Source organism: Otolemur garnettii, unplaced genomic scaffold (assembly GCF_000181295.1).
Source record: "Otolemur garnettii isolate 467f Iridium unplaced genomic scaffold, OtoGar3 scaffold00156, whole genome shotgun sequence".
Classification (NCBI taxonomy): Eukaryota; Metazoa; Chordata; class Mammalia; order Primates; family Galagidae; genus Otolemur; species Otolemur garnettii.
Genome location: NW_003852551.1, coordinates 2,944,920 through 2,951,904, shown reverse-complemented (window position 1 = coordinate 2,951,904; position 6,985 = coordinate 2,944,920).

Below are 6,985 nucleotides of genomic sequence, written 5' to 3'. Positions count from 1 at the left end.
CGTACACACACACACACACACACACACACACACACACGGGAAAAAACAAAAACCCAGAGGCAGGTTTTAAAAGTGGAACCATTTTAAAAGAAAAGCCTGTAGTCCCAGCTACTTGGGAGGCTGAGGCAAGAGAATCACATAAGCCCAAGAGTTTGAGGTTTGCTGTGAGCTGTGACACCTCGGCACTTTACCACGGGTGACAAAGTAAGATGTCTGTCTCAAAAAAACAAAACAGGGTGGCACCTGTGGCTCAAGGAATAAGGGCGCTGGCCCCGTATGCCAGAGGTGATGGGTTCACACCCAGCCCTCCCCCCAAAAAAACTACAAAAAAAAAAAAAGGTCTTAGCAGCTTCTGCCTACTCTTTCCTCCATTAGGTTCCTGTCTTATCTGATTTATTCAACTAGAGGGGAGTGCCTAGTGTGAAGGGATAAAGATGCACTAATGAGCAAGACAGACACAGGGCTTACCTTCACGGAGATTATAGTATCTGCTTCACAGGAATTATAGTGCTTGGATACAGTGCCCAATAACCATGGGCTATTCTAACTCACTAAGCAGAAAAGAGCAAGTGATTTTCCCCCTGAAGGTGGAGAGAAGGAAGTTAGATAGTTCTCATGGAATATTCACCTCCCTGAAGCATTGACTACTTATTTCTCTCTATTGCTGCCTTGCCTTGACCTGCATCCACATCTGGAGGTGGCCTTGGCCCCAGGCTGGGCAGAGGGACAGTCCAGAATACAATCTATCTAATCTTATCAGTTCAGTTTCCAGACATTAAACTTTTCATGGTCCCAATCCTATGGAATTGGAGTAGCCGACCCTGATGTGTGATATTGGCTGTGCCACTGTGGGGCAAAAATGACTACAATGTGAGGCCATGCCATTGTGAGGCAAAATGACTATACTGGCCTCTGGTTCTTGTCCCTATCACAGATTTTTTTAGTGTTTTCTTTCAGCAGAATCAAAATATTTACCAATATATGTATTTTTTAAAGAGACAGAGTCTCACTATGTTGCCGAGGCTGGCCTTGAACTACTGGGTTCAAATTATATTACTACCTCAGCCTCCAGAATAGCTGGGACAACAACAGGAGCCACTGAGCCCAAATGATTATTATCATCATTTTTTTTATTATTAGATCATAATTGTGTACATTAATTCTATCATAGGATACAGTGTGTTGCTTCCATATGCAGTTTGGAAAACTCTCATCCAACTGGCTAACATAGCCATCATGTCTTTCTCATAATTGTTAAGACATTTATATTCAACCTTCAGACAAATTCACATGTACCCTAATAGGATAAATTATAGGCGTGATCCTCACAATATCATTCTCTTCACCCATCCTCCCCCCTCATCATTTTTTGATACAGAGCCTCAAGATATCACCCTGGGTAGAGTGCTGTGGCGTCATTGCTCACAGCAACTTCCTGCCTTAAGCCCAACTCCTGGGCTTGAGCGATTCTCTTGCCTCAGCCTCTGGAGTAGGTGGGACTACAGATGCCCACCACAACACCTGGCTATTTTTCTGGTTGTAGTTGTCATTGTTTGGCAGGCCCAGGCCAGATTCAAACCCGCCAGCTCTGGTGTATGTGGTTGGCGCCTTAGCCGCTTGAGCTACAAATGCCACCCTATTTTTTTATTTAAAAATTTATTTCTTTGGAGATGGGGTCTGACTGTGTTGCCCAGGGTGGTGTTCAGCGGCTACTCACAGATAAAATCATGCCATACTATAACTTGAAACTCTTGGCCTCAAGTGACCCTCTTGCCTCAGCCTCTTGAGTATCTAGGACAATAGGACCATGCCACTATGCCCTCGGTCACTATCAGCTATTAATAGGCAGGGCTAATTCATGTGATGACCTGCAACTATGCCTTCCCAGAATTTTATGGTACCTCTTTTTGCTATGGATAAAAGAGCATTCCTTGGTAGTTTCCTAGGATGCTGGGGTGACATTTAAATCCATCCTGACACCCGGGATGACACAAAGTAGATCTCATTTACGAAAATCATCCTTTTTTGGCCTTTGCCAGATTGCTTTATGATGCCCATCCACCCCAGGACAAAGACCCTGCCCTATCTCTCAACACAGGAGCCAAACATTGATCCTTTAGAGCCCATGGACACTAGTTATTTTTCACCCTTCCTTCAGTTTGCCTTTTAGTAGTTAGAAAACCTTGACCCCACTGAGAGGCCTATTGGGAAGGCCTTAGCCACTTGGGGGAGGCAGTGGCTGCAAGGCAAAAGAGCCAATGAGGTTGAGAGTATTGTTTAGGCTAGACTTGGCTGCTCTCCAGCTATGAAAGAAGGTTAAGGTCATTTAGGGGGTGGGGAGGGAGGAGCTGGGAAAAGAACTACTGGCCACACCCCTGGGTTCTCTACTGGCGAGGTTCTATTTACTTCTCAAAAGCAAATTACTCACAGCTCAGTGGCTAGCCGTTCTCTTGGCCCATGGTAACTCCAGCCAGAAACTGGAGTCTAGGCTAGGCGCCCCCTGCATTGCAGGAGAGCAAATGAAAGGAACCCAGGAAACCGAACTCCTAGGTAATGCTCCATGCACAGCCCAGAAATGCACTTTCTAGACTAGAAAATGGAGCTCAAGAGGCCCAGGGCAAAAATAGCCACTAGCAATATTACTTACCAAAATGTAGATATGAAAAGCTTGCCATTTAGTTTTTTTCCAGAAGAGTCCTAGAAAGGCATCTTGGTTGATAAAGGTTTTTTTCTCTCAGTAGAGAAATACTAATTATTCATTCCTGTAACAGCCACATTTTATTTGATGAACACTTCTTGGACAATTTTGCCTTGTGCTAAATACAATAACAACAAATCTTGCTCGTTGAGCTCCGTGGGGGCTCTAGTTACTTCTCGATAGCCTCTCATCCAGAAAAGAGTATATAGTGTGGTGTATTGGGAAGAGGATGGGCCTTAGAGAGAGGTAGATCTTGCTTGGTGTAAAGACAAGTCTTTCAGTTTGGCACCCATAGCATAGTGGTTATGGCACCAGCCACATACACTGAAGGTGATGTGTTCAAACCCAGCCCAGGCCAGCTAAACAACTGCAACAAAAAATAACTGGGTGTTGTGGCAGGTGCCTGTAGTCCCAGCTACTTGGGATGCTGAGGCAAGAGAATCACTTAAGCCTGAGAGTTGGAGGTTGCTGTGAGCTGTGACGCCACAGCCCTCTACTGAGGGCAACATAGACTCTGTCTCAAAAAAAAAAAGACAAGTCTTTTACTTTTCTTTTCTTTTCTTTTTTTTTTTTTTTTAGAGACAGAGTCTCATTTTGTCGCCCTTAGTTGAGTGCTCTGGGTGGCATCACAGCTCACAGCAATCTCCAGCTCTTGGGCTTAGGTGATTCTCTTGCCTCAGACTCCCAAGTAACTGGAACTACAGGCACCCGCCACAACACCTGGCTATTTTTTGTTGCAGTTTGGCCGGGGCTGGGTTTGAACCCACCACCCTTGGTATATGGGGCCGGCGCCCTGCTCACTGAGCCACAGGCGCTGCTCAAGTCTCACTTTTCTTAGCTTCTGTCCCAAACTATAAAAATAGGAGCCAGAATCCTAACCTCACAGGCATGGGACTTTTGTAGGATTATTCATGTCCTATGTCCATCATATAAGTAGGTACTCCATAGAAAAGCATGTCACAATAATAGTTTCACTTCTAAGTGTCCACAATAATAGCATTTTCTGTTATTGCTTCTGATTTCTCCAGAGAAATCTGAACTTGTGGTTTCTTCATTGTTTCTTTAAGGAGATGAACAGAGAAACTATATATTGTGACATTAACCCCATAAAAGCACCTCCATCTGGTTAACATTCACCATTTCATTCAAAAACTAGTTAAGGGCCAGGCGCGGTAGCTCATGCCTATAATCCTAGCACTCTGGGAGATGTGGGGCGGGCGGGGGGTGGGACTTGGAGCTTGAGCTCATGAGTTTGAGACCAGCCTGAGCAAGAGTGAGACCCCCATCTCTACTAAAAATGAAAAACTGAGGCAAGAGGATCACTTGAGCCCAAGTTTGAGGTTGCTGTGAGCTGTATGCCATGGCACTCTATCAAGGGTGACAAAGGGAGACTCTCAAAAAAAAAGAAAACTACTTAAGGAGGTACTATGTGCAAGGCTATATGGCAGGGCAGGGACACAACAGTGAACAAAACACACCCTCCCAACTCCTGCCCCAAGGTTTACATTCCAGTAGAAGCTGACAGGGAAGTACAGTATACAACAGGCTTGGTAGTAACAAGTGCTGTTAAGAAAAGCAAGGCTGAGGCTGGGTGCCTGCCCAGTGGCTCACACCTGCAATCCTAGTACTCTGGGAGGTCAAGGTGGTGGACTGCCTGAGCTCAGACCATCCTGAGCAACAGCAAGACTCCATCTCTATAGCCAGGTGTTGTGGCGGGCACCTGAAGTCCCAGTTACTCAAGAGGCTGAGGCAAGAGAATCGCTTGAGCTCAAGAGTTTGAGGTTGCTGTGAGATACGATGCCATGGCACTCTACTCAGGACAACAGAGTGATACTCTGTTTCAGGGAAAAAAAGGAAAAAAAAAAAAAAGGGAGAGAAGGGCAATGAAGCAGGGGAGCAGAGACTGCTATTTTAGGTTAATGTGGCCAGGGAAAGCCTTACTTGTATATTTGAACAAAGCCCTGGAGATGAGGACTTGAGCCATGCAGATATCTGATGAGACAGTGTTCCAGGCAAAGGGAACAGAAAGTACAAAAAAGTTTTAAGATGGAAATAGCCCTATAGAGCAAAGTGAAGAATGGGGGATGAGAGAAAGTGCCAGAAAGGCAAGGGGAAGGTAACTGAGGGCCTTGTAGGCCATTGTAAAGTATCTGGACTTCTGAAGGAAAAGCACTGAAGGAGTTTGGTTTAACCTAATGTTTTTGTTTTTGTGAGTCTCAAGCTGTCACCCTGGGTAGAGTGACATGGCATCACAGCTCACGGTAACCTCAAACTCCTGGGCTTAAGCAATTCTCTTGCCTCCCAAGTAGCTGGGACTACAGGCACGCACCACAACACCCGGCTATTTCTTGGTTGTACTTATTGTTGTTTGGTAGGCCCGGGCTGTTTGAACCTGCCAGCTCCAGTGAATGTGGCTGGTGCTCCTAGCCACTAAGCTATAGGCTTCGAGCCATAGTATTACTATCTTGAACTATAGTGGTAGTAGCTAGATTGAGGATTCTTTTCTTTTTTTTTTTATTATTTTTTTTTCTTTTCAGAGGGCCGTGGCGTCACACAGCTCACAGCAACCTCCAACTCCTGGACTTCTCTTGCCTCAGCCTCTCAAGTAGCTGTAACTACATGTACCCACCACAACGCCCAGCTTTTTTTGTTGCAGTTTGGCCAGGGCTGGGTTTGAACCCACCACTCTCAGTATATGGGGCCAGCGCCCTACCAGCTGAGCTGTAGGCACCACCCCAAGGAGTTCTTTTTTTTTACAGTTTTTGGCCAGAGCTGGGTTTGAACCCACCACCTCTGGCATATGGACTCGGCCAACTACTCCTTTGAGCCACAGGTGCCACCCTTGATGATTATTTTCTTAAGAGTGCTAACAGGCTCGGCGCCTATAGCTCAACCGGCTAAGGCGCCAGCCACGTACACCTAAGGTGGCGGGTTCGAATCCAGCCCGGACCGCCAAAACAACAATGACGGTTGCAACCAAAAAATAGCCAGGCGTTGTGGTGGGCGCCTATGGTCCCAGCTACTTGGGAGGCTGAGGCAGGAGACTCGCTTGAGCCCAGGAGTTGCGAGGTTGCTGTGAGCTGTAATGCCACGGCACTCTACCCAGGGGACAGCTTGAGGCTCTGTCTCAAAAAAAAAAAAAAGAGTGCTAACAGAAAGGCTGGGTGTGGGGGTTCGTGCCTGTAATCCTAGTGCTCTGGGAGGCCAAGACCGGTGATAGCTTGAGCTCACAAGTTAGAGACCAGCCTAAGCATCATCAAGACCCCCATCTCTACTTAAAATAGAAAAACTGAGGCAAGATTGCTTGAGCCCAAGAGATGGAGGTTGTTGTGAGCTAGAATACCACAGCACTTTACCCAGGGCAACAGCTTGAGACTCTCAAAAAAAAGCACTAATAGACTGAATGTGGAAATGAAGGAATGCTCTAGTCTGGTGTTAGGGATAAAAGCCCATTTGGAAATACATGTGATTAAGCTGGAGACTGCCTTCAGATACATGGATGTCTTATTAAAAATTTCTAGCCAGGGCTGGAAATAGTGGCTAACGTCGATAATACTAACACTTTGGGGGGGGGGCCAAGGGTGGGACAATCACTTGAAACCTAGGAGGACTTTGAGGATATAGTGAGCTCTGTTCGTGCCATTGTACTCTAGCTTAGGCAACAGATCGAGACCCTGTCTCTTTAAAGAAAGAGAAGGAAATAAAAAAAGGAGAAAACAGAGATCATCCCTTTGACAACTAATCATAAGTTTTTTTTCTAGATTCTCATCAAATCATTATTTAAACCTACTTTATTTCAAGTAGTAACATGCTTTTTATGCCTAGAACTTCCTTCTTGCAGACTAAATCATGTTGGAAGTACACTGTAGAGGTTAAAGTAGAATATGGTAAAGAAATAATTTAGGTGAGAGAGCACACTGTGCAAAGTCCGTAAGAACAGGACTAATCGCCCACCTGCACTCCCCTCCAAAGGCCAAGCTTTTTTTTTTTTGAGATGGAGTCTCACTTTATCACCCTTGGTAGAGTGCTGTGGTGTCACAGCTCACAGCAACTTTAAACTCTTGGGCTTAAGCCATTCTATTGCCTCAGCTTTCCAAGTAGCTGGGACTACAGGCATCTGCCTCAATGTGTGGCTGTGTTATTGGTTGTAGGCATTGTTGTTTGGCAGACCCGGGCTATTTGAACCCGCCAGCTCTGGTGTATATGGCTCACACCCCTTAGCTGCTGAGCTACAGGCACCTAGCCCAAGCTTTTAGTTTGAAAACAATAAAAAGCCTCACAAAAGTC